Raw genomic sequence first — 19,418 nt, forward strand, 5'->3', positions numbered from 1 at the left:
TTGCCAGGTGGTTGCCCCGAGCTCTGTTGGGTTAAGAGGAGATCTGTGTTTGCAAAGCCACCCTTCAGCCCCAAGAGAAATCTTTGTCACAGTCCCTCTTTGCAAGACTGGTCGCAAGCGCTAGGTCTGCTTGGTACTGGCTGAAGACTGGTACCCACTGCCCTCCTGGCTCCCTTTCGCCAGAGTCCTGCTTACGTTTCTTGTTCTCTGGCTTGTCCTCATTGCAGTAATGTGTGTGGGGAGTTTCCTGTTCTGAAGTTGACTGAGGAAGAATTGTCTGTGGATTTCTGACTCTTGACACTCCTGTAGTAGATGGGAAATGAAACCCAGCACTGAAATGGCATGTCAACCAAGAAAAAGAGAGTGAAAACCACATCACTACCAGTTGATCAACATTCACTTTACACTTTGAAGTCTTCAAAAGTTACAATAGCATAATTTCAGTGGAGGATTATGTGCTAGAAAGAGAGCTTGGAGCCAGTAGTGGAGAAAGCTCTTCCATTTGTATAGGGACAGCAACAAGCCCTGAACTTTGGACAATCTGGCTCTGTATGCTAGAGCCAAGCAGGAGATCTAGAATCATTGCAGTTGGAAAAGACCTCTAAGATCATCGAGTCCAACTGTCACCCCAACACCACCATGCCTACTAAACCATGTCCTGAAGAGCCATATCTACATGTCTTTGAACCCCTCCAGGGATGGAGACTCCACCACTGCCCTGGGCAACCTCTGTCAGTGCTTTACCACTCTTTTGGTAAATATCTCTTTCCTAATATTCAATCTAAACCTGCCCTTGCACAATCTGAGGCCATTTCCTCTCGTGCTATCACTTGTTACTTTTGAGAAGAGACCAGCACCCACCTCGCTATAACGTCCTTTCAGTGAGCTGCAGAGAGCGGTAAGCTCTCCCCTCAGCCTCCTCTTCTCCAGGCTAAACCAACCCAGTTGTCTCAGACTCTCCTCATAAGTCTTGTTCTGCAGACCCTTCCCCAGCTCCCTTGCCCTCCTCTGGACATGGCCCAGCAACTCTAACTGCAGTCATGGGGAAGTGCAAGTAAAGAAGGCAACACTGTTGTCTTGCTCAAAGAGGGTAAAAATAGGGCTTGAATCAAAGGCTCAGGTTTGCTTTTCTGTGCTGGCCTTTGCTTTGTTCTGTGGCTCTGCTTTTCCCCCTGGGCTATCAGATCCCCTCCCCAGAGGAAGCTGGCAGCCATGCCTGCTCCGGAGGCATCACACGGCAATTGTGTCTGCACAGATGGACAAACAAACAGGCTATGGGCTTGGGGTACATGGGGCAGCCCCCCAGCCCTGCCCTGCATGCCTAAGGCTGGGGGGGCAGTTTGTCACATCCTTTCTAGCACCCGTTCCCGGGGTCAAGGACTGCAGGGAATCGTGATCCGTTAAAGCAGGAAAACAGGAAACAGCACTGGTGGCAGGAATTTGTTTCGTTTAGCGTTTCATGTCCCAGGGAAGCGTGAGGCTGAGGCTCATTGCATCACGCTGCTGGAGGCTGGGTCTTGAGCAGCCACGTGCCGGGCAGCCCTTATCCTCCTTCATTAGCTAAGGTGTCTTTGCAGGTGTCCTCACACCCCATGCAGGACTTGGTGACATGGGGTCCGCCATCACCCCAACACGCCTGCGTCCCGCTCTGATGGGGGCACTGTGGATGCCACCAAGGAATGGGTTAGAATATATCCAAGTGGGAAATAATGCCCACTGCATGTACTGCTCCTCCGACTCCAAAATAAACATATCCTGCTGGTGCTGATACCCCAGGGCTGGTGCATGACGCTCCATGCTGTGCCCCTAGCTGCCCGGTGGTCCCTGGGCACCCAAGCTCTCCACGGGGATGGGGTGCTGCTGGTCTGGATGCCCCATGCAGTGCAGATTGGTTCCTTGCAGTGTGTGCCAAAGGAGAAAGGGTCGGGAATTATTCCTGTGGCCAGTGGCCACAGTGCTGCGATGGGGAGCAGCGCGTGGCTGGGTCCAGGAGGATGCCTTGTGTTATCTGTGCTCAAACATCTGTGCCGCACTGTTACACCAGTGTTCACTCTGTAAAGACACACTGTGACAGCCGCAGGGTTTGTTCCAGGATGTCTTCCTGCATGGCAGGCGCTTGAAATCCCTGCTGCTGCCAGGCTGTTGCAGTGGGAAGCGCCAGGGCTGGATTTCTGATTCCAGGCTCTGAATTGCTGCCTGTGGATGCATCAGCTGCTCGCGTCCTGCCAAGCTGCACCTGGGGGTGCGGTGCCCACCAGGAGAACCACCTGGGCCCGTGTAGCACCTCAGATGTTAGCCCTGGCCCTGCTGCACACACAGAGCATCTGTGGCTTCACTGGGGCTGCCGGGCAGCCACTGCCCCAAGGCCCGGAAAACCCTGCCTTCATTTGCTGATAATCTGCCAAACTTCCAAGTGGCCCTTGTATAAACCATATTTTGTGTTCCCAGGGAAACAATGCTGCTTGCTTTATTTAGGGCTGAAATAGTGTCCTGGAGAGCCTTGGAGCCCTTGGAAAGCTCTGGCTTTCTATAAATATAGAGAAGAAGCTGGGAAGGGGTAATGAGCTTGAGACAGTTGGTAAAAGGAAGTTTTCTGTCCACCTCCAGGTTGTGTCATACGTGCTTGTGGTCCGGGGTTACCTGGATCGCAGGGAGCCATGGCCAAGTGCCAGCTTAGCATCCTTTGCATGCGACCAGACCTGGGCGAGCCAAGAAAGGGCTGTACCTGCCTGGGAAGAGCTTTGTGGGGTTCCCGGTTTCAACCTGTATGCTTCCCCGTGTGCACACAGCAGCGGTCACATGCACACGCGCCCCGCTCCTGGCCCCGCTTGCACAGGCTCCCGTTTCCTCCCTGAGGCAGCCGCAGCAGGCGGGATTAGTGATTTATTAATGAAGCGGAGTGACTGTGCTGCTGGGGCGTGCCAGGCGGAAATGTCTGCTCGGAGAGATTGGATAACCCTCTGGCCTGTTTTCCTTCGCAGCCTTCAAACGGCCGCAGCTCCCAGAAGCACCATATCCTTTTCCTCTTGCTGCCAGCTCCCTCCCTCCCTGGGGCAACCTGGCTGCTGCCGAAGGCAGACAGGGGATGCAGTGACATCTTTACTCAGCCCAGGATGGCGAAAACCCCACGGTGGGAGCTGCTCAGAAAAAAGACAGCTCCATCAGCTCCTTTTGGAAGTGATGTGCAGGGTGGTTTGAGCCCTCTCTAATGCACCCATAGACTATGAGGGTCCCATTGCCTCCAGCAGCCTCTCTGGGTACAGTGTTTGTCCCAGGGTCATCCAGACTTGGGGAAATATAGGGGATGTGGGGAGTGACTTTGCTGCTGGGCTGGGTGGCAGCTAATTCAGGCTTACAGGTAGGGTTTCAGAAGGAAAGATGCAAACTGCAGTACTTTTGATAGAATTTCTTGGGGAAATAATTTCATTTATTGTGTCCTGTGCATTGCATGTCTGCCTTGGGGTCACAAGCATTTGCAAAAACAGTCCAAAACCACTCAAACCCAAACTGTACAGACAATTTTTGCTGCCCTCCAGCCTAGGAGACCTGAGTTTTGCTTTGCACCCACAAAACTCAAACCTCAAACACCAGGCTCTGAGCAAGGTGTTCAGAAGGTGGTCAAATGCTCCCTGAAGCCCTTGTCTGAATGTTCAGCCCTGACCCATACAGAGGGGGCAGGACCCGTGCTCTCTTGAGTGTAGTGTCTGACCAGTGTCACCAGTTACAGGATGATTTTTTGTTATTTGCTTGCCACAGGATCCATAATTGTTTATTATAATAAGTGATGATAATAGATATCGCCATTCCAGTTGCTCTAGGAATAAAGCTGCCTTTAACTCTGGGGAACTCTAAAAGTCAAAAAGCAGGGAAGAATTCACTCTGTAAGCAATTGCTCTTGAGCTGAAACCTTGCCTGAGAAATCTTCAGCCAGGAGCAAATATTTATGGCTGAACTGTAAATGTCTGTGAGGAAAGGTTTTAAAGCAGGAGCCACTGGCGTCCAAGCACACACTCTTCACCCACGCCAGGCAGACTCTGGGCTGTGTACACCAGGAGCTGTCTGCAAGGTGCTTGGGCCTCCACTTTATGATAAACACTAGAAAAAGTCTTTTTCCAACAAAGATCCATCACATTTCAGGCATGGAGAGCGGGTGGTCAGAAGCAGTGCAGCATGCTCCCCTCGCAGCTGTAACCCCGGGGCCACTGAATGTGGAAGGAATGTGTGTGCATCCACGCACATGCATGCAGCAGCTACGCTACAGCCCACAGCCGGCTCCTGCTCACCTCTGTCAGCACCAACTGCTTCCAGGAAACGGGCTGGGAGAGGAAACAAGCACTAATGAAGGATTCCTTGATGAAAAATATGTTTCTACGACCGTTATTTTGTCCTTGAAAGGTGGGGGAGGATGATAATAAAACAGCTTCTCTGCATTCCAGCCTTGGCTTTAGGAACACTGATGCTGTGCTGTCTGTCTGGGGGTGCCCCATTGCCCCCTTGTTCCTATCAAGGCCTCTCTTGTCTCAAGCTGCTGTGGGAACAGAAGTATTGCTGTGGGGTTGCTCTTCTGCAACTGCAGCCACCCTGCCTCATCCTGGCTTTGCGAAATGGGACTCCCATCTCATCCCCAACACGCAGCATCCCTGGCAGGTTCATCCTGCCTGGTCCTTGGCTCACAGCAGATGCAGCACTGGCTCCATGACTGGCAGCGGCCCTGAGCTGAGCGATCAGTCGATTGATGTTATCCTGCACTGGGGAGGAAGGGGCATTGACTTAGGTCCTTACGGAACAGAAACAGAGGTAGTCATAAGGTGAGTTGCATCCAAAGAGCCAAACATAGAGCCTCCTTTGAGAAGGATCCTGGGGAAAAATATAGCCTAGTGCTCCCTCCTTTCAGATCAGAAGGGTTCCTCCTGAATTTCTGCAGGGGATGTGTGTTGCCTGCCAGGGATGGGGGTTCCTGGGGGTTACCCCAGGCTCAGCGGCTGCCAGGCCAGGGACAGGCAAGCGTCAGGGACTGCCACAGCCATGAAATGCCCTGTGGGCACCCTCTAGCCACGGGCTGGAGTGTTTGCTGAGTCTGGCAGGGATCTGTGTTGTCCCAGTTGAACGCACGTGTAGGACAGTACTCAACAATGAGGCTGTCCCGGGTTCCTGAGTGGCATTTTCCCCGTCTGCCTTTCATCTCCTGCACCCTGGAGTGACCCAGGCCAGGAAACCGAAGGTCACGGCAGCCTTTTTCCACTATGTTGGGGTGGCTTAAATGCCTTCCTCAGGCTCCCATGGAAGGTCCTAGCCTGGGACTGCTGGACGCTTGGCACTCCGCGGTGCCCAGGGCACCCACGCCCCAGCTGAGCTGGCAGCGAGTCGCAGGCAGTGCAGCCACCGTGTCTTTAATGGGTGGCCAGTGGCAACGACATTCCTTTGGAGATGGGACGTTTCTGCTCAGGAAGGCCTGAAAAAAGCCAGGGACAAAGGGGGGAAGTGATGGCAGCCGTGTCTGGAGTTATCTTGCCGCTGCACTTGCAGGGGCCGCTGAGTGACAGCGCTTTTCTGTTTCGTTCCTGAGAGGCAGGAAACACTCATCTCCGCTGGCTCCCTTCCTGCCCTGCCTCACCCCATGCTGCCGTTCGGCTGCCTCGGGAGAGGGGACAGAGCCTGGCCATTTCTCCTGGTGGTGCCCAACATCAGTGGGCACTGCTGAGTTAGCCCTGTGGGTCCTCATGGTCAGTACATCCTAAATCTCCTAAGCTACAGCTGAGTGGACTTCTTGTATGTGGAGCAGCTCATCAGCCAGGGTGGCAACGGAGCATAAATGCCTTTTACCCAAACCAGCTTGCTCCAGCGGGTGGGAGATTGGTCACACAGCTCCAGAGAGGTTAAAGAGTCCCAAACCAGCTGCTTTTCACGATTTCCTTACTCTATTTTCTTGTTTAAATCATATAATTTCTCTGATTCAGTTTCTCAGCAGAGTGTCCGGTGAGGAAAGCTGGTAGCGGGGCAACAGCGAGGGCAGGAAAAGGCAGGGCATTGTGCATGGGACAAACTAACCTGGCCATGCCACAGAGCTGCAAGAAGCCAGCACATCGCAGGGCTGCAGGAGAGAGACACAGCCCCGCTCCTGCAGCCAAACGGCCCCTGGGGGGACCCGGGATGACTGCGAAGGGAGGGGATCCCCCAGCACAGCTTTAGTGCACAGCGCAGGACCATTGAGTCATCTTGCCTGAAATGGGAAGTGAAAGAGTAGCAGTAAAAGGATGTTTAGCTTAACCCTGTCTGCTTTGGACTGTCCTGTGCTTCTATGTTGCTTCACAGCTTCTTCCAGAGGCTGCTCTGCTATGGATGCCAGTGATGCACCTGGGACTTCAACAGAAACAAAAGAATCTGTTTTCTCTCCCTTTAAGTGTGGAAGAATCACAATAATATTTCCAGTAGGAAGGACTGAGTTTTTTTCCACTGTGAAAAAAAGTATTTTCTCTTTGCTAATAATACTTAGCATTTCTTGAGCCAAAACCAGCCCCAAAGGTGTTGACTGGACTGAGCGATGGCTTTTCCTGCTCTCTTGCTGCCTGTTTCAGCAAAGCACAGTCTGCCCAGCCTGGTGTTGTAGGGTACCAGTGGTGGGACGGGAATGAGGATTTCTCCTGCCCATGTGCTCAGAGCCAACACACAAACCCCAGGTCTTGCTGAGGAGACCTGAAGGAATGATTTTATACATCATAACAAAACACACTGGGAACCAGGTTTATCACTTGAGCCAGGTTTCAGTGCTTGCCCAGGCTGTCCTGGTGCTTGAGGTGCCTTTCAGTATCCCTTCAATATGGTTGTTTTATAGCTCACTTGTCAGCCAGGTTCTTTGCTGGCGCTGCCCTGGCCTGGAGCTCCCACAGGGCCCTGGTGTGGTTTCAGCCTTCCTTTGATTACTTTTACAACCCTGTTTGGTCTAATTCACTTTGCTGTTGCAAACAGCAGGTTTGACAAGGCACAATTTGCAGCACCTTCTCCAACACGTGGGACTGATAAGGAGCAGAGGTGATAGCTGCGAGACCTGCGAGAACTGAGCCACCAACTCTGAGCGAAGGGAAGAGCAGCCGTTAAGAAACTAGCAGGAAAGCTGCTGGTGGTTTCTGTCACGGCTGCTGCGTGTCTTGGCTCAGCATGAAACTGCAGCGGCCACAGGGGTGAGGGAGCCCTGGGAAGCTGTGTCAGCGTGTCCCCAGGCTGAGCAGGACAGGGTGGAACACTGTGTGTGCTACACCACTCTTCCCACGGTGATTTTTAGGGGTCTCCATTCCCGGGGCAAGTTCAACCAGAGGGTCTGTATTTGAACACACAATGTTCAATAGATTCAGAAATGTGGGTGTTGTGTTTTCAGTGCTACTGTGGACATCAGCAGGTTACCGTGTTTCGGGTCCAAAATGAAGACTGGGATGCACAGAGCACTGTTAACCCTTCTGTGTCTGGGGTCCGGTCTCCTCTGCTGCTCCCAGATGACCACCTTGCTTTGAGCTGAAATCTGCTCCCTGTGATGGAAGTGGCTGCAAACCTGTCCCAGTCTCTGGGCTGAGCAGTTCTTCACTAATAACAGATTTTTCTAGGGCCAAGTTCCTGAAGTCCTGCAAAAACAGGGCTTTGTCATGGAAATGCTGAGATGACATTAATGGCAGTGTCCCGAACACAACTCTAATTAAAGAGAGGAAGGAGAACTGAAGCAGGATGTCCTGTTTGGCTGCCCAGGATGGAAAGCTTGTCACAAATAAAGTGCATTCTCGTACTTTGTCTCCGTCCCTCTGCACAAGGCTTTCCCAGATTCTGCAAACATTCGTTTTCTTATCTCTCCTGGATTCTTGTTTCTTTTCTTTTGAAATAGCTCCACACAAGAATGTTTTTTTCTCTGCTGTATTCCCCACCGAGCTCTCAAACACACCAATCAAACAAATGTCATCTCCTCCAACACGAAGTGAATGTGCTTTTTATTCCTTGAACAAAATCACTTGGGCACAATAGCTGGTTGGCTCTGTGCAAAGAAACTTTCCTATTAACATCACAGAATAAGCTCTGGCAAGCGAGCAGGGACAGGCAAATCAGAGCTGGGAGCAAGATGGCAAATGTTTCCCTTTGAAAGCAGGCTTTCCACTGAATTAGCCCAGGGTATGTCACAACCAGTCTCCGAGCTGCTTCCTATGATAGCAGAAAAATAAATCAAAATCAAAACAAAGCAAATAAAAAAAAGGGAAAGAAACAAATTCAGAAATAACAGACAAGTAATTTAGTTCAGTGTTTGCCAGAGGAATCCTGATCCAACTGATTTTTGTGTTCATATAGAACCTGGCAAGCATGAGTGGCTTTGTACCTGGAACCTGTCTCTGTAAAGCTCAGGTTTCAGGCTGATCCTTGATCTCAAGGCACTGTCCCAGCGGCGCTGTGCTGCAAATCTGGGATGCAAAAATCTGTATGTTTATGGAGAATAAGACCCATGATCCAAACTGAAGTGCAGCAGGAGGAACTGGGCACGTGACAACGTCCTGCTCCAATGACTTGATTTCTCTGCTGCAATCTGGCTGATGTAGATGTTATCACTCCTGCTGTGACATTAGCTGTGGTGCCTTTGCTGACCTGCTTGTTTGTTCGGAGCACAGACACCTTCTGGGCTGGTGCCAGGGAGGCAGCAGCTGCAGCGCTGGTGTGCAGGGTGGGTTTCGGTAAATAAAGCAGCTGAAGGCTCCCTGCAGTGTGCCGGGCTGCCATGTCCTCCAGCAGTCTCACTGGGCCCTGGATCCTCCTGGAATACAGGGCAAGTGCCCCTTTGCCGCTCAGTGAAAGCTGGATAGGTCCCTGTATTTCTGCTAGATGTGTTTTCTCCTCTTTGTTGAGGCACTTGGGTGACACTCATGTGCTTCATGTGTCACACGTGACACTCATGTGGGGCAGAGTCCTGATGTCTGCACACAGCCCTGGGTGGAATTGATTTCTGCTGCCTTCCGACGGGCAAAGCAAGGAGTGGATGTGAAATGAGCTTAGTCCGCCAGTCCCAGACTTTGCAGCCCTGCAGGTGATGTGGAGCTCAGTGCTCCTTTCATTGCACCTCCAGCTCTGCCATGTCTCTGGCCTTGCACAAGCATTCATGATGCTGTCACAATGTGCCCTACCTTGATATTCATGGGGTACAGCATGCCTAGTCCCACCACTGTGGCGCTTTTCCTCCCAGTCTGCTCTGGAGTTCCAAACCCAGTGCTGTGACTCCACTAAACCCATCCTTCCCGTGAAGAGGAAGAAAATACTTCTTGGTACTCAGCCTTATGCATCGAACTCCACCAATGCCAGCTCCATGGCTCCTCAAATAACCCACCGTGGTCTTTATGCTGCAAACCAGTGGTGCCTCCACGTCACCAGCCTGATATTATGCAGCACTTTCTCTTGACCGATGGGGATTGCCCCATGGGGGAAATCCAGCAGGTATGAGTTGGGTTGAACTTGGATTTGCGTTGTCCTTTCCCTCACCATGACCTGGGGGTGCCTACGGGGTCTTGGACTTTGTGCCTTTGCCTTGTCTATCCGCAGCCCTTCCTCTTGCCGAGCCCCTGCTCCGAGGTTACATTCCTGCAGAGCTATGAACACATTCCCTGCATTGCTGGCACTGGGAGCCTGTCCCCGACGCACCGGCATGACTGAGCTGGTGCACTGACTAGAGGAAAGTTTAGACCTCCTCGTTCTTGCAGGTTAATGAATTACCTTTATGCACCGAGGTGCTGGCTGGGACCTCAAGGGGAACAGAAATAAGAATAGAAAATCACAGAGCTGGCAAACTCCTATCTATGTGTTGCACTGTAATCCTTGCCGGCTCCATACACCACTCACACCCTTCTTCTACTGTCGAGTCGCCTTCCCTGGAGGTGTTTAAGGAACGGGTGGATGAAGTGCTTAGGGACATGGTTTAGGGAGTGTTAGGAATGGTTGGACTCGATGATCCAATGGGTCCTTTCCAACCTTGTGATTCTGTGATTCTGTGATTCTGTGATTCTGTGATGGGTTTGCCCAGCTTGGTTCCCTCGATAGCAACAGACCCATATGCTGACCCTGAGTTACACTCAGGCTTGAGCAGGGGGGGGGCTTGGTCTGAAAGTTTTGGTGGTAAAAGGTAAAAATGCGTGTTGGAGCTGGCAACAGTGGTGGAAGTGAGGGGCAGCCCTGCTGCAGAGAGCTGGCAGGTGACAACATTTCCTCTTGCCATAAGTCACCACAGCCACGATGTTCCCAGATGCACCTTTGCTTAGTGCCAGGCTCTGCGGATGAATGACCTTAGCGGAGAAGATGTCCCTCTGGCTCTCTGTTGACTCCGGTTTCGTCCCTCTGAGTGCTGGCAGGGGCATCCCTCCAGCTGCACGCATTGAGGCCGGACAGCTTCAGAGAAGAAAAGTGGAAGCCTGCCAAGATATATTTGGAGAACTGCAGCTTTAGTGTCGAGAGGTGACTTCATCTGAGCCCAGCTGTGAGGTGTCTGTGAAGTGCTGTCAGGGAGCTCCGTGGCCGGGTTGCTTTGCCCCAGGATCAGTCACCGGAGCCAGACGAGTTGCCAGGCAGGCAGAATCACTCCGGCCGAAATCAGTGAAGCTGCCTGCCTGCATAAAACCGGGACAGGGGCAACAAGAGAGCAGAAACTAATCTATTTAACCATTAGGCCACATTCATCCTTCCTGCAGTGATTGCAGAGGGGCTCCCCTTGGAGAAATTTGGCCCATTTTGTCTAATTAGTTTCTCTCCTGCTGACGCTTGCTGACATTTGCTGCTGACATTGCCCAGCCGCAGCTTCATGTTCTGAGCAAATATTTTGCTTGGATGGGAGAAAAACTGCTCTGAGGAGCTTGTGTGAGTGTGTGGGAACCCAAACCGGAGCTGGATCCCTTGTTTATTACCTGCATCCCTGGAGGGAAACAGGCCTGGGAAGGTGATGCTCTGCTGCAGGGTGCACAATGTGAGCTGTGAGCCTGAGCTCTGGTTTTAGACAGAAACCCCTCCACTGGCTCATGTTGGGTTGCAGCAGGGGTTTAACAAATGTCTGATGGGTGCTGTGAAAAGCACTGAGATAGAGGGAAGGGTGATAAGTCCCTGTGGCTGCTGCAGTTTATTAGTTAATGCTTCTCACCCAGGATTGCTCTGGCGAAGTGCTGGGTACCACAGGGAGGTCCCAACTACAGCACTGACCTTGCTGGTGCTGGGGCTGATTGCCTCAAATGTCCTAAAATGTTTAGTGCCCTTGGAGACAGGATGCTTAAGCATCTTTTAAGGTCTCAGTTCCTGCGTTCTCCAGCGCTGGAGCTTGCTTGTGAACCTGCCTTGCATGGCAGATAGAAAGAGAGGAAAAAATGCAGATATTCAGGACCCACTAAAATAAAGACTCATAGTGAGGACTAAAATGGTTAGGGCTCACAGACGAGGCCACACAGATAATGTTTTGACACTTAGTCAAGCCCCTGAGACCTCAGTTCACATCGTTTTCCCAGGGAAGGTGGGAGAAGGTTTTGTGGTTGACCAAAAAGGGACCGAAAATGGTGGGGCCAATGTGAGGTCTTGACCACCTAACAGGGTGAGTGAGTTGATGCCCAGCCTGCTTGTACAGAGAGCTATAAATAGGACTTTGGGGGAGAAAGACAAGGGGATCCACTCAATCCTATCCACCAAATCTCATCCAAGCCAATAGACTGGCAGTGCCTGGGAGGAATAGAGAGAAAATAGTGAGTATGTTGTGGAAAACCCCAGGGACTGTCCCTCCTAGCCAGGAACTTCTGACAGGTCTTGGTGACGCCCTTCACCTAGGATTGCTAAGACAGGCGCACGCAGGGCAGCGTTCACAGTCAGACCCTGCGGCTGAAGGACGGCACAAGTGGCTGCAGGAGCCCTTTGTCAGGAAAAAGCCTTTATGACTATATTTGTGCAGGCAGCTCTAAATGCTCAGACCTTTATTCTTTCAGGCTTTTAAACTAAAGGTCATTTTCTCTTCCCTTCCAGAAAGAAAAAAAAAAAAAAAAGTGAATTCCTCTTGACGCAGATCCCCTTCCCCTCTGGATGGGAGTTCAATTGTTCTTGCAAGCAAACTCCAAATCTGCCCCTTGCATTCACTTCCTTTTTCCTGCCCAAAAGGAAACAGAGATTTCTGACTGTGTGAACTGGTCCTTATTTAAGGATACAAGAAAATAGCTAACTGCTAATTCAGTGGAGCGCTGTGCACTTTAGCATGCGGCACGGCAAAACAAAAGAAAAACACCGCCCCGCCCTTCCCAGCTGAATTGTAAACTGCGCACTGATTTGAGTATAATGGGTATTTATGAAAGTTATACTAAAACATTTAGCGGAGTCCAACGCAAACCAAAAGCCTTTAGTCAGGAAGCTTTCAGCTACCAAAAATAATCACCAGGCCCTGGTTAATATTTTTAACGATCATGCATTCTTGGGAATTTCCTCTTCCCTCCATGGAGATAAGTGATTAAAGAAAGTAAAGGCAGTGGCCATTTCAATACACTGCAACGTGTCAGCGAAGAGACAGATCAACAGTTCTTCTTTTGGATCTTTTTCCTAAGCCTTGACTTCTGCATTCACTGTCTGACTTTTAGGCTGAATTCCACTTCTCTATTATGGTGCTGAAGTCCAGTGAAGTCAGCAGAAAATGCAGTAGAGTTTCCTGGTAGGACTTTTAAGCCAAGGAACCAGATCCACTAATGGGGAGAGAGTTATCTATTACGTGCCTTATTAAGTTTATAAAATGACATTGAGCTCTACTCAGCTGCATGTTACTTGGCTTAATCATTCCCACAGAACACCGTTAGCGCAACGTCCTGTCCTTTCTTCAGGTCTTCTCCTTGGAGACCTCCTCTGGACTTGGTCCCTCACAATGAGATCAGAACCAGCCCGCTGAGTGCATTTTTCAATACAAATATTTTTGACGTAGAAAACTTTGAATCGGTTGCAAGCGCTCTGTTAGGCAACCAGGTGGTTTTACAATTTCCATTATTATTGTCTGTAAGGACCAGTAAGAGCTGCTGGGAAAGGGAGTGTCAGCTGCGGGCAGGGAGGAGGAGAGCGCTCAGCCCCCAGGATTTTGTTGGAGGATGGAGCAGCCCAGAAGTTGCCTCCCCAGCGTATAACACCATTTTGTGCCATGCAAATAGCTTTGTGGTGGCGAGAGGGAAGCAGTTCCCCTTTCAGTGCCTTCCCCCAGAAGCCGGCGTTGTGTGAGCTGGCATGAAGGTGCTGCTTCAGCCTCCAGCTTGACGTACTGGGTGGCTGATGCCTTTTGCACCACCCAAATCACACGACTGCTCTGGTGTGGTGCATGGCTCCTTCATCAGACCCTGCAAAGTGATGGCTTTTATTACTTATCCTCTATTTTCATGATTCCTTTCCCTCCCAGTCAGTCCTCGTGGTGCTATGTAAGGATTTCATAGAAATAAATGGTTGCTGAAGGTCTTCCAAACCAGGTCTCTTGTAGGGCTGCGCAGAGCACAAAGAGAAGAGCTGAACTCCCAGATGGTGATAGATCATCCTGGAGAAATCCAGCCCATCCTTTTCAAATATGCAAGTATGTCAGGGTCATTAAAGTGTGTGGCTTGTTGCAATAAGGCACAATTCTCACTGGCTCATTATAGCTCTCAAGATGTTTGTGTATCACCAAAGCAATCCATTAAGCTTTGAAACAGGGAAAGGACATTTTCTTTTTGCATCCTCAGGATGAAGTCAGGTCTGGGGTGATCCTCACTTGAATATTTGGTGTTACTTTGAGAGGATAATTCGAAATGCCTCTTTTGGCTTTTTGCTTAGAGAAAAGATCTGCGTTTAGGATTTGAACTCTCTTGTCAGAGGATCAGAAGAACAACTGTAAATGTATCTATCTGTACAGATGCTCCTGATGCAAGAAAGGGGCAGCTGGATTAACTGAGTGACATTTTGGCTACGGAAAAGGTTTTCTCACCTTTCTGCTCTGGTGGAAGTTGTCTCCAAGGCATACACCAGGGTCGTGTAGGGACTGCATCTCCTCACACCCCAGGAAATAGGGAGGGAACATTTCCCAGCCTAGCAAGGAGCCCAGGCACTCACATCCTTGTTCCATCTGTGATAATCCTTCTCCGTAGGGACTTGCAAGGAGAGAGGCCCTCACAGCCTGGTCCTACAAGCAGAGGAAACGTGATTTGTCCTTGCACTGATAAGGAGACACTGAAACCCCCGTAGCGTAGATCTAATCCATCCTGTGTGTCTTTCCATTGCATACGGGTTTCAAAAAGATATGGTCTTGCTCAAATATTTTCTGAATGCCTGATACCTTTCTGCAGCCAGGGGAGGTATCTGTAAGTGATGCAAAACTGCTCCGGCAGGACAACACTGAAACCTTATCTGACACCAAAGGGCAGATAAAGGAGCCCTTTACTGAGCTGGCTTGGCAAAAAAAAGAGGCTCTGGGCTTTTTTTCCTGTCTCTGTCCTTAATGCTATCACAATAGCAGCAGCAGGGCATGGCCATGTCCCTGACCTTGGGTACATTGGGGTCCCAGTGGTATCCCAGATTGCACTGCTGCAGAGCAGGGGTGGTCATCCCCCAGCCCAGGGTTTGCTGCCTGTGCACAAGACACCAACTCGTACGATATTAAGTTTCTGCTCCATGTCTCCCTCACTTCCACCCCCCTCTCTTATCAGGCTTTCCTTGAACTTTGTCAAGAGCAAGAAGAGTGAGAGGGGAGGTTAAGCCTGCGAGGTCATTCCAATGAAGCGCACCGGGGCTGGCGTGATGCTCCCCCTGCCTGCGTGGGAGCTGCCCACCACAGCTTTCACAGGAATGTACTCTGCATGGAAAATCACACACAAGCTCTCTTGGTAACCAGTATACAGTCCTTGGCAGCTACGTGTGTGGGAGTGATTCAGTAGTGTCTCGGAGCGGCTCTGATTGAGGGAAGCACAGGCGTACAAGGTGCTTTACGGTAAGGTCTGGCTGATCTTTTGATGCCAGACTTAATTTTGATGGAGTTGATTTATGAGTCTGGACAGGCTGACCTTGATGGTTTGAGCTCACTGGCGCTGAGGTCCCCCTGTGCCTCTGACACAGCACAGGGGTGCGTGCAGGGCTTTAAGCAGCACTCAGGTGCTGCTTGCAATAGAAACACTTCCCTGGCTGGGGGCTGTGTGTTGAGCTCCAGGCTGGTTGCTTGTGCACATAGCCTTTTCTCTGGGTTATTTTCACGTTAGAGATGTTGTGAAGAATCTGCCGGTCTTCTGTAGGAAGCAGTACTTAAAGTCAGCATTAAAGAGGTCAACCTCCAGCTTTCTGCCATCACAACCCCAACTCCTCGTGCAATGTGATGTTGACTATCCAGTTAACAAGTTGGTAGCAATTAGCCTGCAGTGTTAATGAGCAGCTATTAGTACCAGCGGAAGGGAGAGGAGGATTGTGAGTGTCAGGACACCCTGAAAATATCTTTATTGCACGAGTGGGGACTTTCGTGAGGAGTGAGAGAGCTGCACAAAGAGGAGGTCTTTGCCCGAACTGGGCCCAACTTGACTTCTCCGGGGGAGTTGCTCTCCAGGCTCTGCAGCTTCTGGTCCTGGCAGTGTCAGTGCTGGATCCAGCCATCCCGGGATGCTGCTGCATGGTGCTTCCCATGTGCTGAAAATCAGGAGCCTCTCTGACTCTTAATGTCAGAGGTAAAATAAGTATTTACTGTAAGATAAAAATTCTAGAGGCATAAAAAGCCTTGGGCAAGCTGAAACAACAGCGAAAGAGCTTGGAAGGAGCAGCATCTTTCCCTTACCTCTCTTTATAATATATTTTTTTAAAATTAAAAGTAAATAAAAAGACTAATAATCAAAGAGCTGAAGAAACAAATATTCCCCAAACAGCTCTCCAGTGCTGTTTCTCTGTGCCTGGTGAAAAGGTCCTGCTGGACACAGGCTACGCAGTGACCCAAAACCATCGGCCACCTCAGCTCCCCCCCTGCTTTGCCAGAATACTCTGCACGGTCTGTCCCGAACACCCATCGTGTGCCCCTCCTCACGGCCTTCCCGATACTTCACTGGCAAGGTTTTGTTTTAACAATAATGCTTTTTCTAACCCTCAAGGGAATTTCAGTGGGAAACAAACAATTTCAGCAGATCTTTCAAACTTCAGGTCTCTAAAGTTCAAAACTCAATTTTTTAACTTGGACGCACTGATAATTTCAGAAGAACTTTTCCCTGAATTCTGATTTCTCTGAAAACTTCAACGTGGATAAAATTCCTTTGCATAGATTTTCACCAGCAGAAAACAAATCTGTTTCCCAACCAGGCTGCGGTTGCCTGCCAGACTCTCAAGGCTCTGCCTGCACAGCGAGAAGCACTAACGAGGAATACAATCTCTGAACTTGATTAATTACGTCTGCACTAGTGGATATTCCCAAGGCACCCTCAAAACTTCTCTGTGCTGCCCCAGAGCAGGAGGTGCTCTGTAATCTCTGGGCTGGACTCTGCCCAGCGCTGTCTCCTATTGTTTTCACCAGCATCTTCACCTCAAGGACGGGCTGGAGAGTGGCCAAGTAGGGTTTAGAGGTGCCACTCCTCCCCAGGAACTCAGGAGACCTGGGCATGCAAGATTTGGTGCCTCACAAGGAATATCAGTGTGGGGATGAGTTGGGTGGAGTGCAGCTCATCCAGCGGATGGTGGGGTGCACAGGGTGTGTAAGGAAGGCTCCCGGTGCTCAAATCTGGCTGCTGGGGGTCTTGATGTGGCACTGGAGGCTCTAAGCCCCCAGGAAATGGCATGGGCACACTGCAGAGCGGTGCCAGGACCTGAATCCGTGTCCCCACAGATGCCCTGTGCATCCCATGTGCAGCATCTTCAGTGGCTGGTGAAATCTAAAGGTTGTTAAAGCATGAGGTCTGCAAGCTGAGTTCGGCAGAGGATGAGCAGTAAAAGGTTTTACTTTTACCTCCCTTGTTCCCTGAATAGATTGAGGTTTGAAAAACTGTTTCCTCTTTTGCCTTCAGGCTCAATTAAGCATCTGCATCTTCTGCTGGGAAGAGAATTAAACCCAGCGAAAAGTTCACACCACCTAAAATTAGGAGTTAAATTTACGTAGCAGGCTTCATGCAGGAATCTAAAAGCAGTTCAAGGGTGTTAGCTGAGCAAGCAGCACAACATCCCTGGAATGGGATTGGCACTTTTATTACCCACCAGTGAGAAAGCAGGCAAGGGATAGTAAATAGTTTTCTATAGAGAATACAGGTAGAGAGTGGAAAAAGAACTCAGGAAGCCTGGATCCCACACCCCAGCCTGATGGCATGGGATCATTCCCAGGTGGAGTGTGCACCCCAAGAAGCAGCTGTTGCTCGAGGATTTGGACTGACCCAAGCCCAGAAACACTTGGCATGGTGCCCCTAAACGCTACAAAGGTCTGAGCCAGCTCTGCAGGGGTGCAGCAGCAGCGCTTTCCTCTGGCTGAGGCTCTGATCCCAGTGCATTGCTGCCAGGAATGACCAGGCTGCCCTCAGCTCACGGTGCTGCCGAAAGCTGTACAAGCTGGTGGCGGAGTTCCTGCCATCTGATTTTGATTGCTGCTTGGTAATTGACTTTATTATTTAAAGTATCAAATGCTGCTGTGGGACACCATTTTCCCTGATACTCATTCACATGTTGATTAAATCCTGACTCATCAATCCAAAGAGCAGCACGCCAGCAGAAAGCTGCCCAAAAGGGCCAAGAAAACAAACCAGGCAGGACTTTAGCTTCTCAGGAGCCTCTGAGACTTGGAGGGAAAGCACACACTTAAAAGTTCCTGCAGCAAAACCATGGGCAAAACGCAGTCATAAACCAAATACAGCCTCAGACTTAAAGGGAACAGCGTGGGCAGGGGGTGTTCAACTGCAGCCACATCAGCTGACAGGCGAGCAGCATGCCACACTAATTGGCTAGGGCTAATGAGAGGCTAAAGCCCTCTCCTTGCCCCTACTCAATTCACGCCTGATGAGCCCTGAATGCTGCTGAGCCCTGGCAGAACGGTGGAGCGGGCTGCATGGCCTTTGGAAAAACACGTGTTCCAGCTCAGGGCATACTCTGCGTTTGGTGGGTTCCACTGCCACTTGCCACCATGGGCTACCAAAAAAGTCATCTTGTGGCAGGCTAGGGAGGGTGCCAGTGAGCCTGTGCCTCCGTTTGCGCCGGAGGGGACACCAGCAACAGATTTGGGGGCAACAGAAAGGTGCAGGCAGAGGTAGGGCTGCGGGCATGGCCACACGTGGCTGGTGAGTGGCACCAACACCCTGTGGCTCCCTGCCTCCTGCACACTGTAGCGGAGCCCTGGCTCACTTCCAGGTTTTCTCCAGCGCAGGAGAGCTGACGACGGCTTTGCAAGATGAAGTGTCATGATTTCAAATTTAAAAATACCCATTCATATGGCCCCCGCTGACGGCTTCCCACTCCAGCAGCTACTACTAAAGAGACTAAAGACTGGGTAAACAGGAAGCGTTTTCCACGCATCCCGTTTCACTCCCGAGGCCAGAGCGGTCCTTCTCCATGCTTGGCTCCACGTGCATGTGGAGGTGTGGGTGGCCGATGTCGCAGCCATGCACGGTGACCTGCGTCTACCCTGGGGCAGAGGACATGGGAGAGACAGCATAGGGCTGAGTGGGTGTTTGCTGCAGCAGATTCACTTTGTGTCTAGAGTTTTCCTGAATGTACACAAGCTTCAGTTTTGGAAGAGGTGGGGAGGGGTGTGAGGATATTGGGAGCTTTTGTGAAGGCTCTACATTGCTTGATTTACCCTGTGTGTCTGCTGATGGTGGGGAAAGCTGTCAGCTCTGGACCCGAGTTTTCAGTGTCCAGAATCTCTGATCAGAAAGGAGCATCCAGTGCTGCCTCTTCTCGCAGGCAGTGTGTGCCATCCATCCAAGCCCTCTAACTTTTCTCAGGGAGATGCTGCTTAAAACCCATCTCCTCACTGACCAGAAAACCAGACAGAGTCGTACCCTCCCTATAGGTTAACATAGGGTGCACACACGAACACACACAGCGTTTCATGCCCAGATGAGCAACAAACAGATGCCTTCCAGGGATTCCATCAGATGGCAATGACTGCAGCACGCAGTACAAAATCACCTACTGCTGGAGAGTGATGGGTGGCAGAAAACAGCCTTTCAAAATCTATCTGCCAAGGAAAATAAGCGAGGTCTTTCTTTAGCCATGCATTTATATAAATAAACACAGGAATATTTTGCAGCTCCCAGGAGAATTGCCCAGAGGAATAATTTGCTGAATAAGGGTGGGAGTAAGCAACTGCTCGCTGTAAGCCTGCGCACAAGCGCTCTGCACTGCTTGGACTGGGAGGACCCAGCGTGTGTGGTGCAAGCCGGGGATGTGGCTCTGCTTCAGAGGAGCCCCGGAAAACACACGTCCCCAGACCCGTGCTGCGC

This window comes from Cuculus canorus, chromosome 19, assembly GCF_017976375.1.
Source record: "Cuculus canorus isolate bCucCan1 chromosome 19, bCucCan1.pri, whole genome shotgun sequence".
In the NCBI taxonomy this organism is placed as follows: domain Eukaryota; kingdom Metazoa; phylum Chordata; class Aves; order Cuculiformes; family Cuculidae; genus Cuculus; species Cuculus canorus.